The sequence below is a fragment of the Aricia agestis genome, chromosome 18 (assembly GCF_905147365.1).
Source record: "Aricia agestis chromosome 18, ilAriAges1.1, whole genome shotgun sequence".
NCBI classification, from domain to species: domain Eukaryota; kingdom Metazoa; phylum Arthropoda; class Insecta; order Lepidoptera; family Lycaenidae; genus Aricia; species Aricia agestis.
Genome location: NC_056423.1, coordinates 2,080,224 through 2,097,308, shown reverse-complemented (window position 1 = coordinate 2,097,308; position 17,085 = coordinate 2,080,224). Strand labels below are relative to the sequence as shown.

At 36.2% G+C, this 17,085-nt stretch overlaps 1 protein-coding gene across 1 annotated transcript in view; it reads right to left on the bottom strand.

Annotated features, from left to right (window-relative positions):
- The window catches only part of LOC121736056 (aryl hydrocarbon receptor), a 126,253-nt gene extending 109,661 nt beyond the window's left edge, over positions 1–16,592 (bottom strand). Inside the window, exon 1 of the mRNA XM_042127100.1 lies at positions 16,392–16,592. The gene's annotated coding sequence lies outside the window, so the exon portion shown is untranslated. The remainder of the gene's footprint in view (positions 1–16,391) is intronic.
- Positions 16,593–17,085: the final 493 nt, after the last annotated feature.

The following is a 17,085-nucleotide window of genomic DNA, read 5'->3' as shown; positions in this document are numbered from 1 at the left end:
TTCATATGAATGAAAGAGAAGACAGGACATTTTAACAAGCTGTTAACACTAACAGACGTTGGTGAAATTGGGGCTAAACCTATCAATGATAAATAGTTTATGGGTAAAGTTGTGTAATTGGGGGGCTAAATAAGCTTTAAAATTTGGCATAAAATATAAAGTTTAATATAAAAAAATGAAGTACTTATTGTGTGCACACTGCACAGCTGTATTGATTTAAGGGGTACCAGGGTTTTTTTTTATAAAAGCTTTTGACACAAATTTTGTTGACATCGCGCGCTATAAACTGAAGTCCACGCGGACGAAGTCGCGGGCAACAGCTAGTACATAATAATATTATTAACAGATCATAAGAATATCATACCGAGAATTTCCCCTGACGATACGAAAGTGAAAAATCGCGTTTCCAGTGTGTATAATCTCTTAAGTAGCTTTAGGTACCATTGTAAAGAACATCGGACCGAAGCATCTAATGTTATTTTATCAATTTCTTTCGACTGCTTTCTTTAAATCTTCAGGATTTCTCCGTTAACCGCCAAACGAAAGAAAACTCTATGATTTGGAGCATAGAACTGAAAATATAACGCGACCACAATAAGTATCGTAGAATACAAAATAGAACATACATTAATCATACGAAATCAAATTGTAAAAAACTTAACGGTGTACTATTTGTGTTTTATGCGGTAGGTAATAGGGTGCAATTTGGCCTGCTCTATTTCCTTAAGGCGATGTTCACAAGATTGACATTTAAATGCTTAAGTGGAAGTGAAAGGTGATATTTTTGATTAAAATTGGTAAATAATTGCGTCTCCCACGAGAGAGGTTTACTCTTAATCGTTTTTTTGTTTTGTTTTTTTGACCATTTATTGTGTGAACCGTTGTTTTCCGGACATTTTCTTCTAATTCTAAATTTGAATATTTCCCGCTATTATTTTTAAATTCTTTGCTGTTGTCTATCCCTATCGCTCTGATAAAGATAGAAGGAGACAGCTATATATTTTAATTGAAATTAACAAAGTAACATTATGGAAAACTTAAATAGTATTTTAGAGAAACTCTCGATTCAGAAATTGCTGGTTCAATTTTTGTAATATTTTTTTATTTTTCTTCTAACCGTCTTTTAACCAACATTAAGAATAGTGGTATACGATAATTATGTGTAGTTATCTCACATAGGAGGAAAAGTATTCCTAGTAACATTCCAGAAGTATAATATATAAGTAATTAACATAGGTACCTTTGGAAGCATATGCGCTCATGCATATGCAGAAAAAAATGCGGAGAAAGGAGTTTTTTTCTCTTGTAGAAGCACTTAAATAATATTTTATAGTATTATAGGTTTGTAATCACAGACCGTGCTCATCTGAACGTACAGTCAGACAAGAAAATTATTGTTAGTTTTCCTTAACTATTACTTATATATACTTAAGCTATTATACAATTATTATTATTATTCTACTATTTAATGTAACTTATTTTTAGGTTGATGGGATGATTTATGCGAAAAAAATATGTAAATATGTTTACACTATTTTTAATAACATAACCTAGTGAACAAATATCAAGACTATCAAAGAGACTATCAAAATAACGAGTAAGAGAATTTCATATATTTTTTACATTTTATACGCATTTTGTTTTATTTTTTTACATTATAAACTGCTTTTTAAAACAGAAGTGGATTTTACAATGACATGCTTCTATCAGAGTAGACAGAATTACTTCTATTTTCTCTATTTCTTCCATCAATTTCGGTACGTAGTGTACTTGTAACGGGCGCGGGCGGGCATCAAGCGTGAAGCAGTATCCCATATGTGTGGTGAAAACTGCAGAAAATTAATTCATTTATACCACTGTACCGCAGTTTCTCCGGTTACCCATTATAACTGATAACTCTAGTTGTTTTCAACCTTCTTTATAGTTGACGAGCCTTTACCCGCGGCTACGCTCGCGTTAAGAAGTATAATTATATATCGTGGGAGAGCCATGCTTCGGCACGAATGGGCCGGCTCGACGGGAGAAATACCACGTTCTCACAGAAAACCGGCGTGAAACAGAGCTTGCGCTGTGTTTCGCCGAGTGAGTGAGTTTACCGGAGGCCCAAATCCCCTAACCTATTGCCTTCCCTACCCTTCCCTACCCTCCCCTATTACCCTATTCTCTCTTAAAAGGCCGGCAACGCACTTGCAGCTCTTCTGATGCTGCGAGTGTCCATGGGCGACGGAAGTTGCTTTTCATCAGGTGACCCGTTTGCTCGTTTGCCCCCTTATTTCTTAAAAAAAAAACAATTATTTAGCATTTCTACTCTAATGAGTAATGTGTAAAAAATTATAAATTTATTAAAATTTACTGATTTTTATTATTATTAAAAATTGTACAGGGACTTCGCCTTGACCAAATAAATAATAATTTAAATGACGCCAGCGACTTTAATACTATAATAGAAAGATCTTAATGAAAACCGGTATCGGTTAAACCGAGTAATTAATTATGACATTGGAAATTGTCAATTTTACCTTCGCTTCGTTAGTAAAAAGTTTTTATGTCAATTAAAGACAACTATTGTGTTGTACACAATGGTAAGTTTCACACCTTTATAATTAACAGTTTATACTGCCTCTTATGGAAGCAAACGAGCTTCTAAATGCCTGATGGTAAGCAATTATTGTTGACAAAGTCGCAACGATGAAAAAGCGCCGTATAAGTACGTGCACGTGAAAATGTACGTCGTTCTAGGACTATTGCAGTCGTTGCGGTTATTTTCTTTGAACTTCAAATAACTAGTATTTCAAAAGTGACAGAGCAAAGGCGATAAGGAGTAATTATATTATTTTCGTATATACTTGTCTTCATGTTGATGAGTTTGTTCGAACGGGCTAATCTCACGAACTATTATTTATTTATTGCTTTCCATCGGACTTGTTTGCACGTTTGCTCCCTAATTTTATAGAAAAAAAAACATTAAATATGAACGGTATCTTAGCCATTTTTTTAGCCGTTTTTACTTCAAAATTTTGTAGTTTTTTGCCGAGTCGGTGGCATTGTAAGAGTCATCTATAGTAACATCATGCTATGTCTTTTTGTTGTAGCGCATAGAGCTGCAAGCGTTTTAGATCTTATAGGTGTTAAATATAATCTAGGGGGCCTAGTATGACCTTAGGTCCCTATAGGACCTTAGGTACCTGTTAGTTAGTGCGTTGTAAATATTAATAACTGAAAAATTCGCGGTTTCGGAAACTCAGCTAAGTCGTTTTTGATTTTTCCCCACTCAAAACCTTTTACGTCCTAGTCAATTTGTTTCAATTAAATTTAATTTAGATAAATACAAAGCATTTAAAGAGGTATTGGTAGGAAAACTTTAACGGAATGTACCTATTATAATTTCTTTAATTTCATTTCATTCATTTCTAATAGTTTCTTTCAATACTAAATTCCGCCCATGTCTTTTCCTGGTAAATTGCTCTATCACTTGCCATCAGGTGATAAAAAGGGCTGTTAGTGTCACTACAGTGTCACGGCGTCGCCGCATGCCAATCAGGTGTCCACAGTTCGTTTCATACCAACATTTACGATAGTTAACATATTGTTGGATATAAGAAGATAATATTATGTTGTGGTATGGACTATGGACACTATGTTCTAGTCCAGTGTTTTTAGAGTTCCGTACCCAAAGGGTAGAAACGGGACCCTATTACTGTCTGTCCGTCTGTCAGTCTGTCGCCAGGCTGTAACTCAAGAACCACTATAGCTAGACTTCTGAAATTTTCACAGATTATGTATATTATTTCTGGTGCCGCTATAAAAACAAAATAAAGTTAATATTTAAGGGGGGCTCCTATAAACCAACCGTTATTTTTTTGGTCTTTTTGGCTCGTAATCCATAATGGCAACATGTAGACACTTAAAATTTTCACAAAATACTCAATTAGATGTGTACTTTAATATTAAATAATAAAATTAAAATAAAATAAATAATTTAAGGGGGCTCCCATACAAAAAACACAACTTTTTCCCTATTTTCGTTCTATAACCATACGGAACCCTTCATGCGCGAGTCCGGCTCGCACTTGGCCAATTTTTTAAACTGTGTGTTTCTCAGAGGATTGCCCTGGTGGAGGAGGTCGCAAAATATTTTGATACCTTGGGGGTCACATCATAAAATAGATTCAAAAACACTGCTCTATTGTGTGGCTGAGCGCGCGGCGTAGCACTTGCTACGAAAAATGCTACAATTATTTTACATGAAAATATTAACTGTATCATCGTACCCTATTGACAGTGAAGTGTCACCCGAGAGAAAAACCTTTGTAGGTTGTATTATCAGAGAAGTTGATTCCTAGGCACATGGGGACCTACGTAGTTTGGTCGCGTTACGTCAAACCCAACCGACAGATCACAATAGACATAACTACCAGTAGTTCGACTGCAAAGAAACGGACAGGTTTCAATATCTGTCAAATTCGTCGGGTTTCACTAGGATTATGAAAGGAATGTGCCTCGCGCTGGCTGAATATAACAAATTTATTTTTAAATATTTAAAATAAAGATTTCAAAATTGGATTCTGTCAGTTTTAATCGCATGTGCCAAAACACAAACAACAATACGACCAAAGAGGAACACGTCCAGCGAATATGTCCGTTTTAAATTCGTAGGTAACAATTTAACAATACTGGCGACGATTTTCGTCATAATACGTCAAATTTAAAAATTTCAACATCAGTTCTACGTCGGCATACTCTATCATTCTGTCTACTCTGACAGAGCACAAGTAGCATTGAATTGACATGATCTGACCAAAATTATATGACGTTGGTCTGTCAATTGCCTAGGAATCAATTTCCTCGATGGTAGAAAATATTTCCAACTTAGCTTAGTCTGGCAACTGTCAAGTAATAAGTGTCAATATCCGTCGATTGCGGGTAATTACAAATAATGATCAGCTGTTACAGTTAAAATACAGTCATACTACAGCATCTAGTCTCTAACTACGTGTTATGACATGTGCCTAACTAGTTTGCATCCTATCATAAATATGACAGTGTGTATGTCTGTCTGATATTTCTGTAAGTGTTTATTATACTCTAATAACTCTGAGTTCCACTTCAGACAAAGGATGGTTAGATGTATGGAAACAATATGGTTCTAACTTCTAGCGTGATAAACAAACTAATCAGAACGAAATTTTCTCACAAGAAGACATGGAATATATTTTATATCAGAAAAAATCGGTTAAGTGCGAGTCGGACTCGCGCACGAAGGGTTCCGTACCGATATCTGTATAAGCAAAAATAGGCTAAAAATTGTGTATTTTGTATGGGAGCCCCCCTTAAATTATTATTTTATTTTAATATTATTTTTAATTAATAAAGTACACATATAGCAAAAGAATGTGTGAAAAATTGAAGTGCCTACATCTTGCCATTATTGATAAAGAGTGAAAAAGGCCGAAAAACTCACGTTTGTTGTATGGGACCCGCCCATTATAATTTTATTTTGTTTTCAGTATTTGTTGTTATAGCGGCAACATAATATATACACAGTCTGTGAAAATTTCAGTCTAGCTATAGCGGTTACAGACGGACTGACAAAGAAGTCTTAGTAATAGGGTCCCGTTTTTACCCCAAACCACTGAGCCGATTTTGCTGAAATTTGGTATGGAGGTCCTGTGAGTGTCGGAAAAGACATAATTATATTATGTCTTACCGGGGACTCAAAGTACGTCCAAACCGAACCGAACCGAACCAAAGAGCCGTACATTTTTACCAGGATAAAAAGTATCCCATAGGATACTTGTTATCCTGGAAAAATGTACTGTTCCCGTGTAATAAACGAATTTTGGCGCAACGGAGTTGCGTGCGTCATTCACTTTAAAATTTTCAGCTTTAGGTAAGATAGCTAGCTTGTCTGTAGGTACCTATAGTTCGCAATATTATAAGCTATGTCGCCTAAGCCCAGTCGTGTCGGTCTTCTGTCCCACTGGGTTATGAGAGTGAAGGAATAGAGTGCTCTTGTATACTGCGCACACACTTGGGCACTATAAAATAATTACTCCTGCGTAGCTGGTCTGGTTTCAATGAAACTGGCCACCGTCACCGAAACCGGTGTGGGAGCTATTATTATTATAATGTAAGCTATAGCTTACAAATATTAGTCTAGTTTTAATAGGTTTAAAAACCTTTGTAACCACTTAGCATTTTCATGGCGTATAGTTCTTTAGTCTTTACCTCATTATAAAAGAAACCAACCCCATTTTCTCATAATATAATAATAGCATAGTCTAATCACTTGCCATCAGGTGTGGCATCCATCATTCTCTAACACAGTGTTTTTCAAACTTTTCTATGATTTGACCCCTTTTTGTGTGTGTGATGTGATATGAAAAAATATTTCGCGACCTCTCATCCTTTGCTTTTTAATCATGTATGAATGTTGAATATCCTTTATATCTTTTATTCATAAGAAGCGTATTCCCTCTTAAAAGGCCGGCAACGCACCTGCAACTCTTCTGATGATGCCAGTGTCCATGGACGACGATTGTTGGTGACCGACTTGCCTCCTAATTTTATTAAAAAATATATTTTGTTAAATAATTCTTCTACTTAAAAATATGAATCCAGCTTTCTAATCTTTATTGTTCTCTTTACTTAAGAGGATACAACAGCGGCTAGAGAAATGAAAAAAAAGTACGTGTAATATCTATAGCTGTCTCCCTTACCTCAAGCCTATACCGCAGAACGCGATAGAGACAACTGCAGAAAATCCAGAAAATCAACGATTCGTTGTCCCCTGATTCCTTCTCCAAAACTTAACCGATTTAAGTACTTTTTTCATTAAAGATTAAAAAAAGGCTTGAGCTGTGTTCCTATGTTTTGCTTTTTTTGTATAATCTAGCCAAATCTGTTTTCTGGACGTTTGAACACAGTGGAAAATCTGGCCATTTTTTTGGGTTTTTGAACGTTCATATCTTATTTAATAATTAAATTATGAAAAAAAAGAAAACATAGGGACATTGTATTAGTGGCCGTAGATATTCAGGAAAAAAATTATAACTCTACTAGCATTATCCAGGGAGGAAACAGGGGACAACGTTTGTATGGAAAAAAGGGCGGTGTGGAATCCTCTTAAAAAGTTCTCTCGACCTCTAGCGTCCAATAAAGAAGCATTGCGACCCCCCAGGGGGACGCGACCTACAGGTTGAGAAACACTACTCTAACAAAAAGGTCATAGGTACTTTATCGACAATATTTATAGCGTAATAATTTCTAATCAATTTCACGTTTTATAAATTATACTTATTAATGGTGATCATTTATTTCAATTATTTTTAACATTTCGGACGTAATTTCAGTCATAAATGTTTATTAATAAATTGGCAATTTAATTTAATTGATCTTAAATAAATTGTACTTTGTTACCTGAAACTTGAAAAGCACTTTGTCTTTTTGTCAGCAGTGCCAATTTACGTCAACTGCCAAGCCCACCCGGAAAATCAGACCAAATAAAGTGGATATGTCCCCTTATGAATTAATGTCTTTGAAAGTCCTTAATTATTTACTAGACCAGTATAGGTCCAAGGTCCTTAATTATTTACTTGATGCAGCACTCTCGGACGAAACATTTTATTACATTAAATGAACATTTTGACATAAGCCCCAGTTAAGTAATTAATTTTATATTCATCTCTAGGTGCAGCAGTTCTCTTATACAAAGTGCTGCCTACAAGCATCTTAATTCTAATATAAAAATTGTGCTCTACGAATAATAAAAACTAAGGAAAAGTAACTGTGTCAAAAAAATTAGATTCTACAAAATGTGACCTGAATACATGCATACTTTTTGCAAAAAGATACCCGAATACATGCAAGAATTTTGTGTAATTTTAGAGTTTCCTTAGTTTTTATTATTCGTAGCTTGTGCTGTATTGCTTGACGTGTAAGGACAATAGTTCGTGCATGTTCCCTATACTTTTCCAGAGACATAATATATAGAAAACGGATGTAGGCGGATGGCAAAGCGTAGCTCGTAGGAGTCATGTCAGTGGTAGCAAGTTCGATTCGGTCATGGAAATACAACATTCTACAATAAGTATTGAATCAATTATAATACACTAGACGACACCCACAACTCCGTCGCGCCAAAATTCGTTTTTCACGCGGCTCAGGGGCCGTAGCCAAAGTCCCTTTCGTTAAAAACGATGACGAAATTCGTTATCAAAATGTATGGGATTTGACATTAGTCTTCGAAAGCGAAATGTCATTTAGAGACGACTTATGTTTGATAATTTCGTTAACGTTTTTAACGAAATATATTTTGTCTTAAGAGGATTCCACACCGCCGTTTTTCCATACAAAAGCTGTCCTCTGTTTCCTCCCTGGATCATGCCGGTAGAGTTATGATTTTTTTCCTGAATATCTATGGCCACTATTAGCATGTCCCTATGTTTTCTTTTTTTTCATAATTTAATTATTAAAAAAGATAAGAACGTCCAAAAACCCAAAAAAATGGCCAGATTTTCCTCTGTGTTCAAACACCCAGAAAACAAAACTGGCTAGAATGTACAAAAAAAATAAAACATAGGAACACAGCTCAAGCCTTGCTTTAATTCTTAATGAAAAAATCACTTAAATCGGTTAAGTTTTGGAGAAGGAATCAGCGGACAACGAATTGAAGTTTTACTGTTCTTTTATTAAAACGTTTGTCGTGTTGTCTCTATCGCGCTCTGCAGTGGGAGACTTGAGATTGGTGAGACAGCAATACATTTTCAAATACCTATTTTCAATTTCTCTCGCCCCTGGTGTATCCTCTTAAAGGGCTGGATTTATGTATAGGCAGTATAGGCCATGGCCTTTGGGCGACAGTGTCCTATGGCGTCCAGCGTCCTAGGATCGCGGCAGACTTCGTATATATTGACGTGGGAGAGCCATGCTTCGGCACGAATGGGCCGGCTCGACCGGAGAAATACCACGTACTCAAAGAAAACCGGCGTGAAACAGCGCTGTGTTTCGCCGAGTGAGTGAGTTTACCGTAGGCTCAATCCCCTACCCTATTCCCTTCCCTTCCCATCCCTACCCTCCCCTATTAACCTATTCCCTCATAAAAGGCCGGCAACGCACCTGCAGCTCGTCTGATGCTCTCATCCCATGGGCGACGGAAGTTGCTTTCCATCAGGTGACCCGTTTGCTCGTTTGCCCCCTTATTTCACAAAAAAAAATAGGGGCGGAAAAATTAAAGTAGCCTATACTTATAAAATATAAATGCGTCTATGCCACGCGGGAACCGTCCATTTTTCCGGCACAAAAAGTATCCTAGCAGTATCGAAGCAGCTCCATACCAAATTTCAGCATAATCGGTTCAGCGGTTTGGGCGTGAAGAGGTTGGATGTTAGTGTGGATGTAACTCTGTCTATATTTAACTCCGAAACCCGTAAAACAAGCTCTGTGGGTATCTGTAAAAGATTTATTACCGTGGAATAAAAATTAAGATTAAAAGAATTCTTTAGGTTTTAATTTATTCTTTAGCTGTGGATAAATATATTTGAAAGATATTCTTTTTTGATTTGAAGATTTGCTGGTTAACCTCTTTTTCCTCGCAGGTGTAGGTTTTTTTTTGTTAGTGTGTATAATCTAGGTTTTAAATATTAACCCTTCAGCCTAATCTAACCCTCGAATGGTAATCTAGTAATTAAGAAATCTAGACTCGGGCCTAGATTGTAACCATCTGCTGCAGGTGCGTCTTATCTGACACCACAATTATTTTCTACTTCACCTAGATGACCCTTACGTCTTTGATAATAAAGGTCATAATAGAGGCGAAATAATTCTAAACGGGTATTTTCTACTGTATCGACTTCACCTAGAGAGTGACCCTTATGTCTCTGACAATAAAGATCATTTAAGATACCAAATAACTATGAACGGATATTCTCTACTTTTTTTTAAGTCTTACATTTTACTCATACACCCTTATCTCTCTCATCATAAAGGTCATATTAATGGTTATATAAACAGTATCACTTTTGTTGCAATCGTGCAAATTTTTCAATTTGCTATCACACCTTGTGGGTCGCAGGTTTGATTATTATTTATTTGCTTAGGTATCATTAATTACCAGTAGCCCTAGCATGGCCACCAGCAGAAATGCGAAAGTATAGACAAACTGTGGAGATAAAATTAACGTGCCGTTCCGATCTTTATTCGTTCCGAAAAATTTAATTGAAATGCCACTCGACAGACTATAGTCCTAAGAATTCAAATAATATCCTACTTTATGACATAGACTACAGTCTGTCATAAAGTGGCATTTTAATTGAATTTTTGTCGGTTGCGATTAGCCGCGGTAAAGACATGTAAAGATCGGAACGGCACCTTAAGTATATGTCCACAGTTTGTCTTCACTTTCGCTGTTCTACTGGTGGCCATGCTAGGGCTACAGGAATGAAGTATGATGGTAAGTGATTACCGCCGCCGCTATTAACAGAGTTGCACTTGTATGTATTGTAATTTGTATGTCTGTTACGCTCAAAGACCATTCGGACCATCCAGAATTTCGGTCTTTAAGCGTAATATATCCTCTGAATTCTGATGCTGCGCATTTGAAGGCTTAAATTATATCAGAAATTGATCATGGAATAGAGCCAGAGTACTCCCAAATTAATAATCGCTAATTGTCGTAATCACGAAAACACCCGAATCTATGAAACGTAAGAGCTCCAAACAATTCACTAGCATTTTGCACCTTGTTCAAAAGAAATAGAAGTAAATATCATATAGCCGGTGCAGAGTAGAAAGAATTATAGAGTATACCGACTTAGAACTGATGTAGAAATTTTTAAATTTGACGTATTATGACGAAAATCGTCGCTAGGGTTGTTAACTTGTTACCTACGAATTTAAAACTATATATATGACATATTCGCTGGACGTGTTCCTCTTTGGTCGTATTGTTGTTTGTGTTTTGGCACATATGCGATTAAAATTGTCAGAATCCAATTTTAAAATCTTTTTAAATATTTAAAAATAAATTATAGCAGCCAGCGCGAGGCACATTCCGTTCATAATCCTAGTGAAACCCGACGAATTTGACAGATATTGAAACCTGTCCGTTTCTTTGCAGTCGAACTACTGGTCGTTATGTCTATTGTGGCCGGTGGCTGTCCGCTGTCGCCGGTCCGTCAATAAGTACTATAACTCACCGGGAAGCCATCGGTATAATACCATAATAACGTCCAAGCAACGTCAGGCGCCTCTACGTCGCTGCAAAGCGCTGTTTTTCTTAAAGTTAAGTTTAAAGCAGAGCTTGCAAGGTCTTCCAACACTCGGGAAATACAATCGTTGCCGAAAAATTACGAAAATATCTATGCACATTATCACTTTGGGAGCACTGTAAGTAGAGTTTCAGCACTGGAACTTATAAAGTAACCGCGACCGGAACTCCATAGTTGTTGGTCGTTCTAACCACCATAGGACTGGAGTCATAAACAGGTAAAATTTCAGCTTTTATGAAATGACGAAAATCTGGCTGTCGCTAGCTCCTGGGTTATTTCCAACTTCAGTGTTAAAACGATTGCAATTTGGCTAAGTACAATTAACTGTTTAGACATTTAGACAAAATGTCGAAACTAGTGAGGGGACCGCTATATCGATAATTCACGGCCAATTGTTACAATTCGGATAGATTACTAATCGAATCGGAATTGCCGAAACTAATTTTCGAAAGGCTTTGTCACGGATACAAGTGAAACTTGCTCTGGATTTTAACCGACTTAAAATAATGAGGTTTGTGGAGTTTTATGATACGACTTTGCCTGTGTTACATACTTTTTGCGATAGAAATAGCTATTGATGCGTTAGACCAAGACTCATTTATTATTTTAGTAAACAACCTACCCTCAATATATTTTATATTTTACAATAATTATTACATTTACCTACAGTTCAGACTAAAATTGTATCCAAAACTTATGTGACCGCCTGCTTTTTAATTTTTAATGCAAGTAAAAAGTTTTTATCTTACATACTCGACAACTAAACTTTTAGAAATATCACAAAATATTAAAAATCCTTAGTACTGTAAAATATTTTTGCAACAACCATTTTAAAAGTAACTGCAAAAAAATCTTTTAAAATAACTTTTCAAATCGTAGCACATGTTACAGTTTTCGCTAACGCGGAAATAAACGGCCTAATTGCGACGATAAAAATCGAGAATCGGAACCAATCGATTATCGAAGCACATCGATATCGATGGAACGTTAGTAGGCGTGAGTCATCACATTAGTCGAAGATTTTTAACTTTTTTATGAGATTTTTTTAATGCAAAGAAGAAGAGGCATAAGTACTAACAGCACACTGTGCTACCCAGCGCTGAAAGCTCAATGAAAAAATGAGTAAATTTTTTCAAATCTTTTCTGAACGTTGACTAAAATATCTATAGGGGTAACGGAACTTAAAAATGATGAATTGGCAGAAAAAAATATAAAAATTGTTGATTATTAATTATTTAAAAAAAAGTTATAAGTAGGCAGAAAAAAATATAAAAATTGTTGATTCTAATTACTTTTTTTTAAAGTAATTAATAATCAACCTTAAAATAAAGTAATTACCAATAGAAATTAATAAAGGAATTTTTAATTGCAGTATTGTTTTCTTTAAAAAATTAAGGGGGGGGAGGGATCAGTTTCTCTAACAGGCCATGATAGAGGTAACCGCTCTGAAAAGGTTAGGAACCACTGCTGCACAGGCTACATGAGTCCATAAGTCACAACTTTAACAACAAAATTACAAACTACCATCAAACGATCCTACTTCCGATTTTTTTCGGGATTTGACAACAAAAGCAATAATCAATACGGTATTTTAGCAATACGTACTTGGAATAAAATAATTGACAATAATAATGTTCAATTTGCCGAAACGACATCTGTTGACCATCTGACGTTTTTTGTTTTTTGTTAAAATAATTTACATTCAAATTACATAAACTTAGCATACTTTATATTATGTAGTTATAGTATAAATAATATCTGAAAGGAATAATTAAAAATTAAAATAAAATAAAAAAAATGTGTAATTTCAATTATTTACTTTATTCAAAGAATTAAATTTATTTCAATTAGGGAAAATTGTTTAATTTACTTCAAGACATTTGGACAAATAATTTTGTATAATATAAATTAACAAGTATAATTAATGAAGTCAAAATGGCCATTTTAGCGCTTCAGTAACTTTGACCATTTTGCTTATCCAGTGGTGACGCTATGACTTATTAAAAGTAAGTTAGTTAATAAAGTGACTTTAATTGAATTTTTTTCATAGCCTCATATAAAATAAAGGCAAAATGTTTTTGTCGGGCTGTCTATATGCGGGTCTCGCGAAATCCGTCAAGTAACAGTGCGACGTTGCGAAAGCCATTATACCTAATTGGCAAATGCTGCCCTTACATTCACATTATAAATCAATTGGAATTGTGACATTGACATGTTGAAATAATAACATAATAATATATTGTATAATAAATAAAATATGCAATACTAATCTAGGATTTGGTGATAAAAGTAAAAAAGTCACATGTACAATGGCGTGCCGTGTGATGGACCAAAAGTGTATTAACTATGATATTTTATGATTGAGGTAAACATCAAAAAGTATTCCTTAGTAAAATTAAATTGGAGATAATACATGGACAACTTACGGCCAAATAGAGACATGATTACTTAACTTTAATGATCAGTTTGACAGAAAATGCTTAGAGTTTATGTCAGTCTTCGTTAAATCGTTAAATTGAAATTAAGTAAGTAATCATTTTAAGTGACTGCAAGATTACAATAAAAAAAAATGAATTGGAATTCGGTATAAAAACAGTAATTTTCATTTGACCTTAAACCTAAATATTCTAACGGAAACGTACGATTGAGAATATAATTGATATTAATTCGTTAATATGGATTTCCAGTATTTATTTACTACATATTTGCAAAGGTTAAACTTAATAGTAATTGTTTCGATATAAGTATACTTTGTTTCGCAAGATACTATCGGAAAATCATACAATGTAAATCTTATTTAATTTTTTTTTTATATTTTGCGCTTAGGGCGAAAAAGCCAACGACAGCCAGACTTTTATAATTTTATAAAAGTTTTAATTATTCCTGTTTATGAACTCTATATACTATATTGTAGAATGTAGAGTATGGAGGTAAAGAACGACAGGCTACCATGGAGTTTCGGTTGCGGTCACTTTAGGTACTTGTGCTAAGTATTCTCTATTCTGTTCTGCAGGTCACAAAGTAACCTATCCCAGGTAAGGTACTAATAATATATTCTGTGCCAGGGGTTCCAAATATTTTTCAGCCTGCGGCGCAGTTACAAGTCAAAATATTCTGTCACGGCACTCTGCCTAGCCAGAGTAGACAGAATGATAGAGTATGTCGACTTAGAACTGGATGTTGAAATTTTTAAATTTGACGTATTATGACGAAAATCGTCGCTAGGGTTGTTAACTTGTTACCTACGAATTTAAAACTATGACATATTCGATGGACTTGTTCCTCTTTGGTCGTATTGTTGTTTGTGTTTTGGCACATGTGATTAAAATTGTCAGAATCCAATTTTGAAATCTTTATTTTAAATATTTAAAAATAAATTATATCAGCCAGCGCGAGGCACATTCCGTTCATAATCCTAGTGAAACCCGACGAATTTGACAGATATTGAAACCTGTCCGTCTCTTTGCAGTCGAACTACTGGTCGTTATGTCTATTGTGGCCTAGCTATTACAAAAACATACATTAATAGACACCTTTAATGACTATAGTTAGGTTAAGCAGGTAAATAAACAAAATATATTTAATTGTAAGGCTTTACAAAATTAATATTATAATTTTATTTATAATATTTGTGGTTTCGGATATAATGACGGAGGATCGACTCACGGCGCCCCTCTTGCCTTTCCACGGCGAACCGCGTCGCACACTTTGGGAACCCCTGACCTATCCAAAAGGATGTCATAACTCCTAAGGTTTTTTTAATGAAATAAAGGGGCAAACGAGCAAACGGGTCACTTGATGGAAAGCAACTTCCGTCGCCCATGGACACTCGCAGCATCAGAAGAGCTGCAGTAATAGGGGAGGGTAGGGATGGGTAGGGAAGGGAATAGGGTAGGGAATTGGGCCTCCGGTAAACTCACTCACTCGGCGAGACACAGCGCAAGCGCTGTTTCACGCCGGTTTTCTGTGAGCCCGTGGTATTTCTCCGGTCGAGCCGGCTCATTCGTGCCGAAGCATGGCTCTCCCACGTCTAAAGTTTAGGGGGTATACAGTTCTGAAGGACATCTATAAAAGGTAGAGCTATTTTTTTTATTATTATCTTCGTGATAACACTGTAGCACACTTCTTTCACTGTCGGACACATAAAACAGTTACAGTACTTCCTGCTAGACCACCTCAAAGTCTAATACTTTAGGCCTTTAAGAGTATCTTCCCACTAAGCTCTACAAAGTTCTCAATAAGATAAAGGGACGATGACACCCAGTTATAAAGTCCTCAAATCCATAATACTATAGGTCAAGGGTCACCAAATGGCGGGCCGCGGTCCGCATCCGGACCGCCGAGACCGACCCATTGTGTGCGGACCAAGCATGTTCTTCTTTAAAAATTAATTACAGTTTCGACATACTGATGAACTTGTAGCAACAAAAATTGTCACTTTTCTCATTGATACAAATAAACATCTTTGTAATTTCCGTAATAACATTTGTTTAATAATATATTTTTTAAATGTGAGGACTGCGAAGGTCATTTTAATTCTTAAAACGGACCCCTAGCGAAACTAATTGGTGACCCCTGCTATAGGTGTATGATCTGATGGCAAATTAGGATGGCAGATTTTCAGAAAAAATATCATCATTCATAATTTTATAGTCACACACATAAGGAAAAAAAAGGATCAAAATGTTTTATTCCAATTACCCCGGTATTGCTAGAGTCAATTACTTTTCTCACTTTTTGCCATCAGATCCTGGTAGACACATAGGGTATGCTCAAAGTACAAAGGCTCAATGAAAAGTGGCATTTTCTGCCAACCTTGAATTTACTGCCAAGTACCACTAAACCTATTCCCAAATCTTTTTTTCGAATTTCATTAATTCTCATAGACAGATATTTCTTTCTGGCAACGGGGGCCAAACAGAGAAGAAAGAATCTATTCAAGCCCCAAACTTTCATCAAAGAATACCTATCTAGACCTTTCCTACGGCCTACGGGCGCTACAGGGGCAAAACAAACAGAAAAAAATTCAATTGCACCCAAAATTCTAAAAAGGATCATCCTAAGCCAACGCCACTGCTCACTGCATACGATTAAAAAAATATCATTGATTTTCCGTCCACTTACCTTTTTCCATTCCTCCTCCTTCGTTTCGTCGCGTACACAGTGCCAAGTTGGCTCGCGTGCGGCTGGGGCCGGAGCAGGCTGTCGCAGCCCTCCAGGGCGTAGCCCTGACCCCAGCCGCACAGCTGCACCTTCGGCTCTGTGCCTATCTTGCCGCCCTCGCCCTCCGCCCGCAACACTTTGTCAGAACACTTGTGCAACACTTTGTCAGATTATCCACACGCCGCCAGATCGAAAGCTATCAGATTCGCCACTGTCAGATCACACCCTCAGATTAAACGCCACTTTGTCAGATTGCCCGCAAGTTGTCAGATCAGCCGCCACTTTGTCAGATTACCGGCACTTTGTCAGATCGCGCGCACTCCGTCAGATTACCCGCCACTTTGTCAGATCGCTTTCGCACTAAAAGTGTAACACCTCACACACTTCATTTCAAGTCCTGTCTCGCTTCATGGACGCGTGAAAATGCATAGATTCTATCTCCAAGCGTTCCGCCGGCAAATTAATTAAATCTTCTTTGGCAATTGTTTAATTACATAATTCAACATTAAATTATCATTAACACTAATATATACATCGTTTGTGGAAGATAATTGAGCTGGTGCTTGGAAGAATTTAATTTACACTTAACACTTTGTGGGTGCACTCGGTCCGCGATATTTTTTTTACGTATTTTACTAACGGAGGTGCGAGTGCG